Source organism: Schistocerca gregaria, chromosome 6, assembly GCF_023897955.1.
Source record: "Schistocerca gregaria isolate iqSchGreg1 chromosome 6, iqSchGreg1.2, whole genome shotgun sequence".
In the NCBI taxonomy this organism is placed as follows: Eukaryota; Metazoa; Arthropoda; class Insecta; order Orthoptera; family Acrididae; genus Schistocerca; species Schistocerca gregaria.
In genome coordinates this window covers 338,249,447-338,266,283 of record NC_064925.1, presented here as the reverse complement: position 1 = coordinate 338,266,283, position 16,837 = coordinate 338,249,447, and the positions used below count along the sequence as shown (strand labels likewise).

Here is a 16,837-nt window from a genome sequence, read left to right as displayed (position 1 = left end):
TGTAATTAATAACGTTGTTTTTCAGTGTATGGTACACTGTGATACATTTTTGAATAGGTCTTTAGGAGAGCAAATGAACTGCCGAATAAAAAGTACAGGGTGCCATGTAGAAAAGTCATACCGCTGTTCCTATTTGTGTAAAAAACAGAGCTACAACGAAGGCAATCATGCTGATTGATGTCCCCCGGACGGATAAAGAACATTTGCTTGAAAAATTTTGTAGTTTGGATCTGGACAAATGGTTATTTTGGGTGGTCACGATAAATGGGACACCCTGTATATAGCGTGTTGAGAAGTGATAGTCATTATTAAGGGATGTGACATGAATGACCATTCGAAACAAAAAATTCAAGTAAACACGGGCTCTAAAACGCATACCTTAAGAGCTATGAGCAAATCCTGATCTTCGATAGTGGTCCAACTAAAACAAATTTCTTTACGTACTACACGAGTATGTAATAAAAAATGGGGTTCCTATTTAAAAAACGCAGCTGATATCCATTTGACCTATGGCAGGGCTATCTAGCGGGCCAACCATAGCGCCAACTGGTTTCCCCTTTCAAGTTAGACAAGTTTCGTTCTTTGTAGTCTTTTCGTTTGACGCTTATTTCGTGAGATATTTGGCCTGGTCACTACCAAGGGACCACCCACATATATATTGTCGCATTCTGCATGTTGCATTCTGTAAATGCCATATGCCTTAATATCTGTATCTTGTGTCTTATATTACGTGTAAGCTTCCTGTTTAAGTTGTTGTTGCTGAGTCTGATTTTTATATCTACGTTTTTTAATAACCTTGCTAATTTATCTGACATTGTACCAAGATATGACACGTTTATCTATATAACTGCTGGAATGCTGTCACTTGTGAATTCAGTGTGATGTTGTTTCTTCAGTTTTTTTTATCTGTTGTGACATGATTAATGAGTGAAGGATCATATCCTTTTTTTATTTCCGTACAATTGATGGTTTGGGTTTCTTGTTGGACTTCTGTATGTCTAACTGGAAATTTGTGGGCTCTGTACAGCGTTGATCTATATGTAGCCTCCTCTTGTCGGAGGTTCGAATCCTCCCTCGCGCATGGGTGCGGGTGTTGTCTTTAGCGTGTGTTAAAGTTAGATTAAGTTGTGTGTAAGCTTAGGGTCTGATGACCTTACCACAAATTTCCAGTTTTATATGTAGGTTTTTTGGGGTAGAGGGATGTGTGGAGCAATTTGTTATGATGGTGTGCGTACTAGAAGGTTTCCTGTTTTGATATTTTCATGTCAAGAAAACCTATGATGCAAATCTCTTCATGCTCAAGGGCGAATTGGATATTTTTTATGCAGGCTACTGAGTTCATTAAAAATTTCTAATTCTTAATCATCAGTGCTGTCAAGTAGAATGAGCGTGTGATCTACATACCTCTAAGTATCTGCGAATAAAGTGAAAAACAGACCAGAAATTGAGCGATGTATCTTGTTACTTGTTAAGAAGCAGCATGCAAAACAAAACAAAAAAATAAAAATAAAAAAAAAATGCTCACCGCGATGTGCAGACACAAAAATCGCCTTTTCACCTAGAAAGTGTTACAGATAGAGAGAGGTAAAGCAGAGACGGACTGCGAGTAAAAGCGGCCACAACAGATCAATAATTCGTGCACTGCCACGGAAAACAGGCGCGCCTCGTCCAAGCGCGTGCAGACGTTGTTTCTCCATTAAGCGACCTGTATCCGCGGCTGGAGGTCGGAGAGGTCGAGTCAAATGCATCACAGCGGCGGGAAGTACATCGATACTGGAACAGACAGCATAAGGTTTGCCTAGCCCAGTCGCAGATTCGACGGGCTGGGATGCAACCACAGGACGGCAGGGTTGCTGCTTACGTCAGATATTTTATGTGGATGCGTTAATTAAGCTAATCTGCAGAAACCCGGAATCAGCAGAAGACTCGGGCGACATTTTATAAAATACGCTCAGGTCCAGAAAATGAACTGCATGTAGTTTCTTCACCACTTAGCAGCAAGTCCATAGCCTCCGATTTTAATGGTAAGCTGCGAAGGAGTCTGTCAGGTGTGTAATAAGTCTGATTAACTGTCTCCACTTCCCACGAAGTTATGCTGACGTTCAAAAAACGTTGGTTTTTGAGTGAAAACATAGACCCGTCGTCTTGTATGGTCAGTTTTTTCTCTTGCACATACCTTTTCAATGGTTCCAGGAGGAAGCTAGCCGAGAGAATATGAAATGTGTCACAGGAGGACCAATCAGTACTCATGGTCATGACAGGAAAGATCATTAGAAGCCAAAAAGGCTTAGGTTCTATACTGCATACCTTAAGAGCTATGAACCGAGTGAGGTAGCGCAGTGATTAGCACACGGGGCTCGCATTTCGGACGACAACGGTTCATACTCCCCACCGGCCATCCTGATTCAGGTTTTCCGTGATTTTCCTGTATCGCTTAAGGTAAATTACGGGATGGATCATCTGAAAGAGTACGGTCACTTTCCTTTTCCATCCTTTCCTGACCCAGGATTGTGCTCCGTCTATAATGATCTCGATGTCGACGTGACGTTTACCATTTATGTCAACCTCCTCCTCCTCCTCGGGAGCTATGAGGTCTTCTTCAACTTCGAAACTGTGAAACAAATCTCTTTGCTTTCCGCGTGTTTCAAGGCGGTCGTGTTGACCAAAACAAGAAATAAAAAGTCCGGTTCAAAAATTGAAATGGCTCCAAGCCCTATGGGAGTTAACATCTGAGGTCATCATTCCCCTAGACTTACAACAACTTAAATCTAACTAACCTAAGGACATCACATACATCCATGCCCGAGGCAGGATTCGAACCTGCGACCGCAGCAACGGCGTGGTTCCGGACTGAAGCGCCTAGAGCCGCTCGGCCACAGCGGCCGGCAAAAGTCCGGTAAATATGGGCTCATCCACTTATTCCTATCATATTATGCAAATAAATTCACTTCACTTGCATACTTGCACACTATACGTTGTGAACAATAGCCTAAGTCACCACTATCACAGTGAGAGAGTTCTCCAACACCAACGTCTTGTTGGCTTCGTGGTACCTCTCTCATCACGTTATCTGCTGACTGCGATATCTGTCAGTTTAAAATTCGCTGGACGACTATTTCACCTTATGCCCGTATCTTCTTTAACGCAGTCGCAAATGGCCAGAACGAAATTTTGCTAATAAGAGTGAAGCTTATCACATAACTAATGAGGAGGTACTGAATAGGATTGGGGAGAAGAGAAGTTTGTGGCACAACTTGACGAGAAGAAGGGATCGGTTGGTAGGACATGTTCTGAGGCATCAAGGGATGGAGGGCAGCGTGGAGGGAGACGAAGAGATGAATACACCAAGCAGATTCAAAAGGATGTAGGTTGCAGTAGGTACTGGGAGATGAAGAGGCTTGCACAGGATAGAGTGGCATGGAGAGCTGCATGAAACCAGTCTCAGGAATGAAGACCGCAGCAACAACAACAACAAGTGAAGCTCATTACTCGCACACCTTCTACTGCGTAGAATGAAACTCAGCTTTTGATAATCTTCATCTTCCTACTAGACTGTTATCATTCCGACGCAGGAAGTGAAAATTCGATCTACAGCCAAAGCTTTGTCTCATTTAATATGAGAAATATACTGCTCACTGTCGTAAGGCAGGAATGAGGGCTCTGTATCATACTGTTAGTGCGTGTGAGTGTGAGTACGCCGAGTGTGAAGCCACCGCGGCCGCCAACGATGTCAGCGGGCCGACCGCTGGACACCTCTTGCGGGAGGCGTGCGCGGGGAGCGGTGACCCCTTGGCCGTCTGCCGGCGACTCGCGCATGTACACTGGAGTGCCAAAGAAACTGGTACAACCATGCGTATTCAAATACAGAGATATGTAAGCAGGCAGAATACGGCTCTGCGGTCGGACACGCCTATATTAGACAACAAGTGTCTGTCGCAGTCGTTAGATCGGTTACTGCTGCTACAATGGAAGGTTGTCAAGATTTAAGTGGGCTTGAACGTGGTCTTATGGTCGGTGCACGAGGGTTGGGGCTCAGCATCTCCGAGGTAGCGATGAAGTAGCGATTTTCCCGTAGGACCATTTCACGAGTGTAGCGTGAATATCAGGAATCAGGTAAAACATCAAATCTTCGACATCGCTGCGGCCGGAAGAAGATGCTCCAAGAACGGAACCAACGACGACTGAAGAGAATCGTTCAACGCGATAGCAGTGCAACTCTTCCGAAAGCTGCAGATTTTAATGCTGGTCCATCAACAAATGTCAGCGTGCGAACAATTCAAAGAAACGTCATCGATTTGGGGTTTCGGAGCCGAAGGCCCAAACATCGACATTGGATAGTGATGACGGGAAACATGTTGCCTGGTCGGACGAGTCTCGTTTCAAATAGAATAGAGAGGATGGATGTGTACGGATACGGAGACAATCTCATGAGTTCATGGTCCCTGCATATCAGCAGGGGCTGCTCAAGCTGGTGTAGGCTCTGTAATGGTGTGGAGCGTGCGCAGTTCGTGTGATATGGGACTCCTGTTTTTCTTCATACGACTCTGACAGGTGACACGTACGTAAGTGACCTGTCTGATCACTTGCACCCATTCATGCCCATTGTGCATTCAGACGGGCTTGTGGTATTCCAGCAGGACAATGCGACACCCCACACGTTCACAATTGCTACAGAGTGGCTCCAGGAACACTCTTCTCAGCTTAAACACTTCCGCTGGTCACCGATATGAACATTATGGAGCATATCTGGGATGCAGCGTGCTGTTCAGAAGACATCTCCACCCCTTCATACTCCTACGGATTTATGGACAGCCCTGCAGGATTCATGGTGACAGTTCTCTTAAGCACTACCCCAGGCATTAGTCGAGTCCATGCCACGTCGTGTTGCGACACTTCTGTGTGCTCGCGTGGGCCCTACACAATGTTAGGGAGGTGTATCATTTTCTTTGGCTCTTCAGTGTATATGCGTGGCACTCCAGCCACTGTCCCGCTCCAAACATCTTCCAGTTGTCCCGCTCACATCATTTCTGTCTCTCATTACGTGTCGATTCATGAGAGGTTTATTGTCATTAGTGTTCAAAGGTTTATAAATAAAGCCACATTTGTATTACTTGGATCGTTTTTGTGTATTACGTGGTTAGTAAAGAGGGTCATGTTGTATATGGAGGATATCGCATTGTTGTATTGGAGGGAGGGGGGGGGGGGGGGAGGGTTCACCAGGTCGGTATGATGTGGTGCACCAAGATTTCTTCTCCTTGACAGTTACCAGTCACTTCATCTCACAAGGTGAGGCCACGAGTTTGGGATCACTGATTTACTTCAAACATTGTAAACCTTCAGTAAGCCATTAAAACATCAAAACGTGAAGTTAATAAGGTTTACTCCTCTGGCAATTCCGTGAAAATCGCAAGGCTTACTAGTCTATTATATAACTGATGTATCTGTGGGTAGGTGCGTAACATTACATTTCATGGTAGTCAGGTGGTTAGCGTTCGAGCTTCGTAAGAAGAATGCGTAAAAGACAATGGTTTTATTCCTGCCCAAACATTCATTTTTGTAGTAAAACTATAAATTCCTTGACATTCAAAAAATTTGCACCTACCCTACTCGTTCTTGCCACATTAGCAATAACTCGCCGCTATGCAGTTTAACTGCCAAACTGTGTCTGCCACTGTCTGCAGTTCTGGTAATGTCAAAATCTGTAGCAGTTAGACGATCTTGAATATAATGGGCTTATTATTGTTTTATTGTTTTAAACCGTAGTGATTTGTTTACATCTCTCATTTCCATCTCGTGAGAATAAACGTACTGTTGTATAGAGTTGTTCTGTTGTTCTGATCAGTGAAATGTCCCGAACGCTAATAGTGATCCATTGTTGTTGTTGTTGTTGTTGTTCTGGCCTTCAGTCCTGAGACTGGTTTGGTGCAGCTGCTTCATCTCCCAGTACGTACTGCTGCCTACATCCTTCTGAACCTGCTTAGTCTTGGTCTCCCTCTACGATTTTTGCCCTCCACGCTGCCCTCCAATACTAAATTGGTGATCCCGTGATGCCTCACAACATGTCCTACTAACCGATCCCTTCTTCTAGTCAAGTTGTGCCACAAACTTCTCTTCTCCCCAATCCGATTCAATACTTCCTCATTAGTTATGTGATCTACCCATCTAATCTTCAGCATTCTTCTGTAGCACCACATTTCGAAAGCTTCTATTCTCTTCTTGTCCAAACTACTTATCGTCCATGTTTCACTTCCATACATCTCTACACTCTATACAAATACTTTCAGAAACGACTTCCTGACACTTAAATCTATACTCGATGTTAACAAATTCCTCCTCTTCAGAAATGCTTTCCTTGTCATTGCCAGTCTACATTTTATATCCTCTCTGCTTCGACCATCATCAGTGATCCACAGAGAATTATAACTGGGGACGTTTGGTAAGGGCTTTCTAGTTACGACTTTCGATGGTGACCATGGAAAGACATCCGAAAACCTTGGTCGCATTGGAGGATTAGAATTATTGCTACTGATGCCTGGGACAATGTCGTCCATTGTGGCAAACAAAAATCATATTCCCTCTCTCTCTCTCTCTCTGTGCGTATTGCGGACTGAAGTTGTTGCGATGATGACACAGTTACGCACACATCGTCAGCATACGCAATGCATGGGATAGTGACAGACGCGACTCTAATCCCGATTCCGCTATGCGCTAAGTTGTTCAATAGCGGCTCTACTGCAACGGCATACAAAATCATTGACAGAGGACATGTTTGGTGGATGGAAACTTCTTTTGTAAAATGGCCATTAATGAGAAGCCGTGAAGACGCGTTTGTAATCATGACGTACACAGTCATAAGCCTTCTCAAAATCTAGAAAGATCAGAGCGCCCTGTTCTTGGGTTTCAGCATATGAACAGATGATGTCCCTCAAATCCCATGAAGCTGAAACTGCACTTCAGCCTAGCACTGCACTGTACTGCTAACTGCCTAAAACCTTGTAATAATGGACTGCATCCGTAGCTTAACCGATCTGGTGATGATTTTGAACCGGCATTCAAGAGTGTGATAGGTCACACGTTTTCGACCTTCCTGCTGTTACCTTTTCTCGGTAAGAGCAAGATGATAACTTCCGTAAATGCCTTTGGTATTACTTCCAGGTGCCAGAGTTCATTCTCAATCTCGAGGAGTGTCGGACACAGGAGGTTGCAGTATCGCTGGTAAAACTCAGCGCTGTCGGATCCTGGTGATTTCCCTTTCTTTGCACTGTGGGCCACCAGTCGGAGTTCGTCCTCTGTGAAAACAGATTCCAGATTTACATTATCCTGTTGTGACAAACGACAGCTCAAGGTCCTAAGAAAATCGTCGAACGAGTGTTCATCAACGGACTGCTTCTTGTAAAGTTGACTATAACAGTCGTAGACGTGCGAGATGATGTCACGTTGCTTCGTGATGGCATTCTCAGCGTCATCAACGACGGCTTCAATCAACATGGCTTTACACCGTTTCGTCGTTGTCAGGATGTGGTACAGAGAGGCCCGTTCCTCGGCGGCAACATCTTTAGGGTGGGCTCGCATGATGATGCCTTGCATTCGTTGGCGTTGTATCACCGGGCAGCAGTATTGACAGAGTAGATGTAGACAGAAGTACATGTAGACAGGGCTCAACAAGCTTTCAGCAGCAAATTGAATAAGAAGGTAGGGAAGTTTTCAAAGAGAAAGAAAGTCTTGTTGCTAGGTAGTTCGCATGCTAGGGGTGTGGGCCAACTTCTGCAGGATGAATTGGGGTCAGAATATCAGGTCACAAGTTTTTTTCAAACCTAGTGCTGGACTGGGGCAGGTTACAGAGGATTTAGGTTCACTATGTAGAGGCTTTACTAAGGAAGATACTGTGGTTATTGTGGGTGGGCCGGGCAACGGTATTGACAGAGATCCGGGGTACAGCATAAAGTGTGACCTGGCAAATATTTCATCAGCATCGAGTCATACCAGTGTTGAGTTTGTGTCGGTTCTGGAGCGCCACGACCAGCCTCATTTGAGCTCTCCTGTCAGGAGAGTTAATTTGGAGTTGGAATGGCTACTTGGATCTGGTGCAGGGTCACACATTGCTGTGGTTCCTGTTGATTCACTCAGTAGGAGGGCCTATACTAGAGACGGCCTACACCTCAACAAGAAGGGAAGGGTAAACTGGCTGGTCTGATAGCAGGAAATTTAAAGGGGCGAGGAACTACATCTCATGGTGGAAACTCTTATTTAGTGTAAGATCAGTGTCCAGTGGGAAGCTCAGCCAGGCAAGTACTAAAGATGTTAAAAAAGTTCAAGATACTCACAAAGTAAAGTGAAAAATAATGTTAGTATATTTCATCAAAATATTGGGGGATTGAAGAATAAAATTGATGAGCTTCTGCTTTGTTTAGAAGATATAGAAACTGAGAATGTAATAGATGTACTATGCCTGTCTGAGCATCACATTGTCACTGATATGCAAAAGGTTAGCATCAATGGTTACAAATTAGCTGCACATGTAAGTAGAGACAATATGATGAGAGGAAGAGTTGCCATATATGTCAGTAGCTTCCACAGTGTAAAAAATTTAGAAACTAAAAAATTTTGTGTAGAGCAACATATGGAAGCATGTACCACTGAACTAAAGCTAAATGATGGCACTTTCGTAATTGTAACAGAGTATAGGTCCCTCTCAGGGAATTTCCAGCTATTTGTAGAAAACTTGGATGCTTTGTTGTGCTATCTGTCAGACAGGGGGAAGCAAATTATCGTTTGTGGGGATTTCAATGTTGATTCCCTGAAAGAGTGTAATAGGAAGAATGACCTTGTAGTATTACTCAGTTATTTGAATTTGAGCTCCGTCATTGATTTTCCTACTCGGATAACAAAGAACAGCAGGACACTGATAGATAATTTTTTTATAGACCAAGATAAATTTAAGGACATAAATGCTTATCCTGTTGAGAATGGTCTTTCAGATCATGGTGCACAATTAGTTACAGTACATGATATAGCTCCATGCAGTATATCAAATCAGAATTTCAAGGCAGTGCGTTCAATTAACAATATAAATATTGCAAACTTTAGGGAAAGCCTAAAGCAGCTAGACTGGGATGAAGTGTATAAGGACCCTGATGCAAACTTGAAATATAACTTGTTTCACGATACATTTTTAAGGGTATTTGTCTTCCCAAGAAAATAGTTAAATATAATTCCAAGAAAACATATAAAAAACCTTAGCTAACTAAAGGAAATAAGAATATCTTGCAACCGTAAAAGAGAAATGTATCTAACAGCAAGAGGGAGTACTGACCCCGAAATTGTTCAATATTATAAAATCTATTGCGCGGTACTAAGAAAACTTATTAAAAAGTCCAGAAGCAAGTGTATCATGCCTGAGATCAGTAACTCTGATAATAAAATTAAAGCAATTTGGAATATTATTGAAAGGGAAACAGGGCAACCAAGAGCACAGGAAGACATTAGTGCCATAAAACTGAATGACAAGTGTACTAACAAACAATCAGAAATTGTAAATATTTTCAATAATCATTTTTTAAATGTTGTGGAGAAAACAGAATCTAGATCTTCACTGGAAGAGGCAAGGCTTCTAATAGAAGAGGCCATACCTGTGCAGTTTGAAACAACTGTATTTCCAGCAACCACTCCCACTGAAATCAGTAAAATAATAAACTCACTGAAAAGTAAAAGCTCTTACGGAATTGATGGCATTTCCAGCAAGATACTTAAAGCTTGTTCCCCACAGATAAGTAGGATTCTCAGCCACGTATTAATAGCTCTTTGGAGCAGGGTGTTTTCCCCGATAGACTGAAATATGCCATTGTAAAACCATTGCATAAAAAGGGGGATACGACGGATGTCAAGAACTATCGCCCAATCTCTCTTCTGACAGCTCTATCAAAAAATTTTGAGAAAGTAATGTATTCAAGAGTAGCCTCCCATATTTGTAAAAATAAAATACATTTCTACCGCGAATGGCTTTGGCACTGCATTCCACCTGAACTGGCATCTCTGCCTCGTAAGCATGGTCCGACTGCCGGGGTGGTACAGTCCCCGCGACTACCTCACTCAATAGCGGAACAAGCCTTTCACTACCGCCTGCACGACGTTTCCGTGGTAGCTGAAATGGACGTCGACGTGTGCAGTTCATCCGCAGATGTTCTGTTGAATGGCAGATCGAACAGGTGGGGGGGGGGGGGGGGGGGTTGTCCAATGTAAGTTACCTACGCACGACAGCCGCCAATGACAACATACGAAGGTATATTCTTTTTTAAGTTTACACGTACACTTCGCACGCCGCTGTTAACTTGGTAGCGATATGCACTCGACCATTTTTCATTGGTAACTGACAAAACAGCGCCGTACAGTGATAGAGAACGTGCAATCAGATCATTAGGGCACTAAGGTGGCACATTAAGTACCCTGACGGTTCTCACTCCGTATCCCGAAGGCACGATTTGGTCATTACTAATACTGCTGCCATCATTATGACGAAATAGTCTCACGCCAGCATGCTCCTCAACGAATTTCTCATAAGTGTCACTCGAAATAAATTTGACAAATAACGAATACTACACAAAGCCCAACTGGAAGGTGTCGACTATATCTTCAGGCAATTTGAAATCCTCAAAAATCCACTCGTGAATTTCAAACGCCGTCGGTCGCAAGGCAGCGCGATCGAAAACACACTCAACGCTGTTCGTTCTGTTAATTGTCGACATCGTACTTACAACAGTTATACAGAAACAAACGCTAACAGCGCTCACACTCGCTGCTCAGCTCTCCACCTCAACACTGCTCGCGATGTAAACACAGGCCCGCGCTACCGCCCGTCACCGCGCGATGTGCACTAGCCGAGTGCCTGAACACGACTGTGAACCTAGGCAATTCCTTCGCTGATCTGTTTCCTGCCTGGCAGCGCTTCTCGGTTTGGTCGCGGGGCCTGGGGGACCAGTTGCTGGAGTGAATGTGTATTGCCAGGTGGTCTATTCTGCTGTTTGTCGGGCAGCGCGAGATCTAACGCCGTCAAATATCTCTTTCATTCCGGGTTCAATTCCCGGCTGGGACGGAGATTTTCTCCGCTCAGGGACTGGATGTTGTGTTATCCTAATCATCATTTTATCACCATCGACGCGCAAGTCGCCGAAGTGGCGTCAAATCGAAAGACTTGCACCCGGCGAACGGTCTACCCGACGGTAGGCCCTAGTCACACGACATTTACAACTAACTCTTTCATGCTGCTTCGTTAGTTCCGTAAGTTTAATTTGCCTTTCCTTCCATAACCTTTAGTCACTTGTTGATCAGTTCCTCACTTACTGAGTTTTGTCTAGCCACTTGATTGTTACTGCCGGTGCAACCCTGTGATATTAAGGACTTACTGTCCTTGACTCAAACACTTGATGCTCAGCTGTCCTTTTCCTAATTAATTCATTTTCTTCGAAGTGACCTTTTTTTTAAAGACTGTCGTTCTGAAACTTCTGAGACCTTCTGCTAACCTGATATCGCTTTGAATACAGTTGTAAGTTTTTACCTGTTTGATTTCACAAGTTATTTAGCATTGTATATTTGTCCAGCATGCCCCCCCCCCCCCCCATGAACCATGGACCTTGCCGTTGGTGGGGAGGCTTGCGTGCCTCAGCGATACAGATGGCCGTACCGTAGGTGCAACCACAACGGAGGGGTATCTGTTGAGAGGCCAGACAAACGTGTGGTTCCTGAAGAGGGGCAGCAGCCTTTTCAGTAGTTGCAGGGGCAACAGTCTGGATGATTGACTGATCTGGCCTTGCAACATTAACCAAAACGGCCTTGCTGTTCTGGTACTGCGAACGGCTGAAAGCAAGGGGAAACTACAGCCGTAATTTTTCCCGAGAACATGCAGCTTTACTGTATGATTAAATGATGATGGCATCCTCTTGGGTAAAATATTCCGGAGGTAAAATAGTCCCCCATTCGGATCTCCGGGCGGGGACTACTCAGGAGGATGTCGTTATCAGGAGAAAGAAAACTGGCGTTCTACGGATCGGAGCGTGGAATGTCAGATCCCTTAATCGGGCAGGTAGGTTAGAAAATTTAAAAAGGGAAATGGATAGGTTAAAGTTAGATATAGTGGGAATTAGTGAAGTTCGGTGGCAGGAGGAACAAGACTTCTGGTCAGGTGACTACAGGGTTATAAACACAAAATCAAATAGGGGTAATGCAGGAGTAGGTTTAATAATGAATAGGAAAATAGGAATGCGGGTTAGCTACTACAAACAGCATAGTGAACGCATTATTGTGGCCAAGATAGATACGAAGCCCACACCTACTACAGTAGTACAAGTTTATATGCCAACTAGCTCTGCAGATGATGAAGAAATTGAAGAAAAGTACGATGAAATAAAAGAAATTGTTCAGATAGTGAAGGGAGACGAAAATTTAATAGTAATGGGTGACTGGAATTCGAGTGTAGGAAAAGGGAGAGAAGGAAACATAGTAGGTGAATATGGATTGGGGCTAAGAAATGAAAGAGGAAGCCGCCTAGTAGAATTTTGCACAGAGCACAACTTAATCATAGCTAACACTTGGTTTCAGAATCATGAAAGAAGGTTGTATACGTGGAAGAACCCTGGAGATACTAAAAGGTATCAAATAGATTATATAATGGTGAGACAGAGATTTAGGAACCAGGTTTTAAGTTGTAAGACATTTCCAGGGGCAGATGTGGACTCGGACCACAATCTATTGGTTATGACCTGTAGATTAAAACTGAAGAAACTGCAAAAATGTGGGAAATTAAGGAGATGGGACCTGGATAAACTGAAAGAACCAGAGGTTGTACAGAGTTTCAGGGAGAGCATAAGGGGACAATTGACAGGAATAGGGGAAAGAAATACAGTAGAAGAAGAATGGGTAGCTCTGAGGGATGAAGTAGTGAAGGCAGCAGAGGATAAAGTAGGTAAAAAGACGAGGACTGCTAGAAATCCTTGGGTAACAGAAGAAATATTGAATTTAATTGATGAAAGGAGAAAATATAAAAATGCAGTAAATGAAGCAGGCAAAGAGGAATACAGACGTCTCAAAAATGAGATCGACAGGAAGTGCAAAATGGCTAAACAGGGATGGCTAGAGGACAAATGTAAGGATGTAGAAGCTTATCTCACTAGGGGTAAGATAGATACTGCCTACAGGAAAATTAAAGAGACCTTTGGAGAGAAGAGAACCACGTGTATGAATATCAAGAGCTCAGATGGCAACCCAGTTCTAAGCAAAGAAGGGAAGGCAGAAAGGTGGAAGGAGTATATAGAAGGTTTATACAAGGGTGATGTACTTGAGGACAATATTATGGAAATGGAAGAGGATGTAGATGAAGACGAAATGGGAGATACGATACTGCGTGAAGAGTTTGACAGAGCACTGAAAGACCTGAGTCGAAACAAGGCCCCGGAGTAGACAACATTCCATTAGAACTACTGACGGCCTTGGGAGAGCCAGTCATGACAAAACTCTTCCAGCTGGTGAGCAAGATGTATGAGACAGGCGAAATACCCTCAGACTTCAAGAAGAATATAATAATTCCAATCCCAAAGAAAGCAGGTGCTGACAGATGTGAAAATTACCGAACTATCAGTTTAATAAGTCACAGCTGCAAAATACTAACGCGAATTCTTTACAGACGAATGGAAAAACTGGTAGAAGCCGACCTCGGTGAGGATCAGTTTGGATTCCGTCGAAATGTTGGAACACGTGAGGCAATACTGACCTTACGACTTATCTTAGAAGAAAGATTAAGAAAAGGCAAACCTACGTTTCTAGCATTTGTAGACTTAGAGAAAGCTTTTGACAAAGTTGACTGGAATACTCTTTTTCAAATTCTAAAGGTGGCAGGGGTAAAATACAGGGAGCGAAAGGCTATTTACAATTTGTACAGAAACCAGATGGCAGTCATAAAAGTCGAGGGGCATGAAAGGGAAGCAGTGGTTGGGAAAGGAGTGAGACAGGGTTGTAGCCTCTCCCCGATGTTATTCAATCTGTATATTGAGCAAACAGTAAAGGAAACAAAAGAAAACTTTGGAGTAGGTATTAAAATTCATGGAGACGAAGTAAAAACTTTGAGGTTCGCCGATGACATTGTAATTCTGTCAGAGACGGCAAAGGACTTGGAAGAGCATTGAACGGAATGGACAGTGTCTTGAAAGGAGGATATAAGATGAACATCAACAAAAGCAAAACGAGGATAATGGAATGTAGTCAAATTAAATCGGGTGATGCTGAGGGAATTAGATTAGGAAATGAGACACTTAAAGTAGTAAAGGAGTTTTGCTATTTAGGAAGTAAAATAACTGATGACGGTCGAAGTAGAGAGGATATAAAATGTAGACTGGCAATGGCAAGGAAAGCGTTTCTGAAGAAGAGGAATTTGTTAACATCGAATATAGATTTATGTATCAGGAAGTCGTTTCTGAAAGTATTTGTTTGGAGTGTAGCCATGTATGGAAGTGAAACATGGACGATTACTAGTTTGGACAAGAAGAGAATAGAAGCTTTCGAAATGTGGTGCTACAGAAGAATACTGAAGATAAGATGGATAGATCACGTAACTAATGAGGAGGTATTGAATAGGATTGGGGAGAAGAGAAGTTTGTGGCACAACTTGACTAGAAGAAGGGATCGGTTGGTAGGACATGTTTTGAGGCATCAAGGGATCACAAATTTAGCGTTGGAGGGCAGCGTGGAGGGTAAAAATCGTAGAGGGAGACCGAGAGATGAGTACACTAAGCAGACTCAAAAGGATGTAGGTTGCAGTAGGTACTGGGAGATGAAGCAGCTTGCACAGGATAGAGTAGCATGGAGAGCTGCATCAAACCAGTCCCAGGACTGAAGACAACAACAACAACAACCTTATATGCCAATTCTGTAACTGTTATGTTTGTCATTCAGCACTGCTTCAACTAATAATTTATAATTCTTGGAACTCCCCTTTAAAAAGGAGCTGGATTGTGAAGCACAATATTTGAACTTGTAACGTCATTAACAGGTTCACAATTGTTCGAATTCTTTGGGCCAAATTAGCCCTTTTTCATCTATGATTATCTCCTTAAAAATTGATCGCGAATTGTGAGAGACGTCATAACTGGGACTTAGCCTTCCACCAGGAGTTCGATACCTTGTCCGATTCCGTCAAAACGGGACATTTTATGCACATAAAATGATTATAAGGTACTCCATTTACATTTCTGCAGGTGGCACACCTAATTCAATTTGTCTATTGTAACCGCAACTGCGGAATGCAAGCATTATTACACCGTAAATAATACAATTAATTATGGTAATAACCTTCCTAGCTTGGTGCCTCAACAGAAAAAAATGGTTCAAATGGCTCTGACACCATGGGACTTAAATGTAGTGGTCATCAGTCCCCTAGAACTTAGAACTACTTAAACCTAACTAACATAAGGACATTACAAACATCCATGCCCGAGGCAGGATTCGATCCTGCGCCCGTAGCGGTCGCGCGGTTCCAGACCGTAGCACCTAGAACCGCTCGGCCACTCTGGGCGGCCCCTCAACAAAATTCAAATGTGTGTGAAATCTTATGGGACTTAACTGCTAAGGTCACCAGTCCCTATGCTTACACACTAATTAACCTAAATTATCCTACCAATAAACACACACACACCCATGCCCGAGGGAGGACTCGAACCTCCGCCAGAACCTCTCAAGAGAATTCCATAACAGCGGAACATTACATCACTACAGCCTCCTCAAGTTCTGCCTGGTGTGACCAGTGCGCTGCAGCTATTGTAGACATAAGTATTTGTATCTTTCGGTATGGACTGATCTTTAGCGCAGGCGCGGATCCAAGGCAGGTGTCGGGTGGGGAATGAGAGTCATGGCCCCCACCAAAAACGTTTGAGGGAGATTTTATATTTTCACATATATAAATTTCCAAATTTCAGAGCTCATTTTTGGAGAATGAAGTAGCATAAAAACTAACAGCCACGAATATGACAAGGTATTCTAGAACTTACCAGCTACAGGGTGTCCAACTAGCGAATCCCTGATATCAGAATAAAATATCTCGAAAACTGAGATCGAGAGATGAATGCAAGAAAAGGTATGTTTATTGTCAAAACTATCAGAGTTTTACAGAGAAGTTTCCACATAGTTCCAAACACTGCTAACAGATGGTGCTGAACGCTGTTCAAATATTACGATATCAGCGTGCATGATTTAAACCTTCCTCTGCAAGGAGTCTTTACAATGTAAAACCTTTTTTGATGTGTGTGAGTGTGTGTGCATTTCATTCTCATTATGGGACGTGTTTAAGACGGGATTACGGAATATTTTAGGAGTGGGGGCAGTAACTATGATCCCCCAGAATCGAACCCTGGATCCGAACCTGCATTAGTGTGGAAGTTAAATATACACCGCAAAGATGACGTGCTACAGACGCGAAATTTAACCGACAGCAAGACGATGCTGTGATATACAAATGATTAGTTTTTCAGAGCATTCACACAAGGTTGACGCCTGTGGCGACACCTACAACGTGCTGACAGGAGGAAAGTTTCTAACCGATTTCTCATACACAAACAGCAGTTGACCGGCGTTGCCTGGTGACACTTCGTTGTGATGCCTCGTGTAAGGAGGAGGAATGCATACCATCACGTTTCGGACTTTGTTAAAGGTCGGAGTGTAGCCTATCGCGATTTCGGTTTATCTTATCGCGACATTGCTGCTCGCGTTGGTCGAGATCCAATGACTGTTAGCAGCATATGGAATCGGTGGGTTCAGGAGGGTAATACGGAACGCCGTGCTTGATCCCATTGGTCTCGTG

The 16,837-nt window shown here is 43.3% G+C and overlaps 1 protein-coding gene across 2 annotated transcripts in view; it reads right to left on the bottom strand.

The window, feature by feature from the left end:
• Positions 1-16,837, bottom strand: part of LOC126278661 (cell adhesion molecule 2-like) — a 1,323,224-nt gene that overhangs the window by 620,256 nt on the left and 686,131 nt on the right. The gene's annotated exons all lie outside the window — the stretch shown is intronic.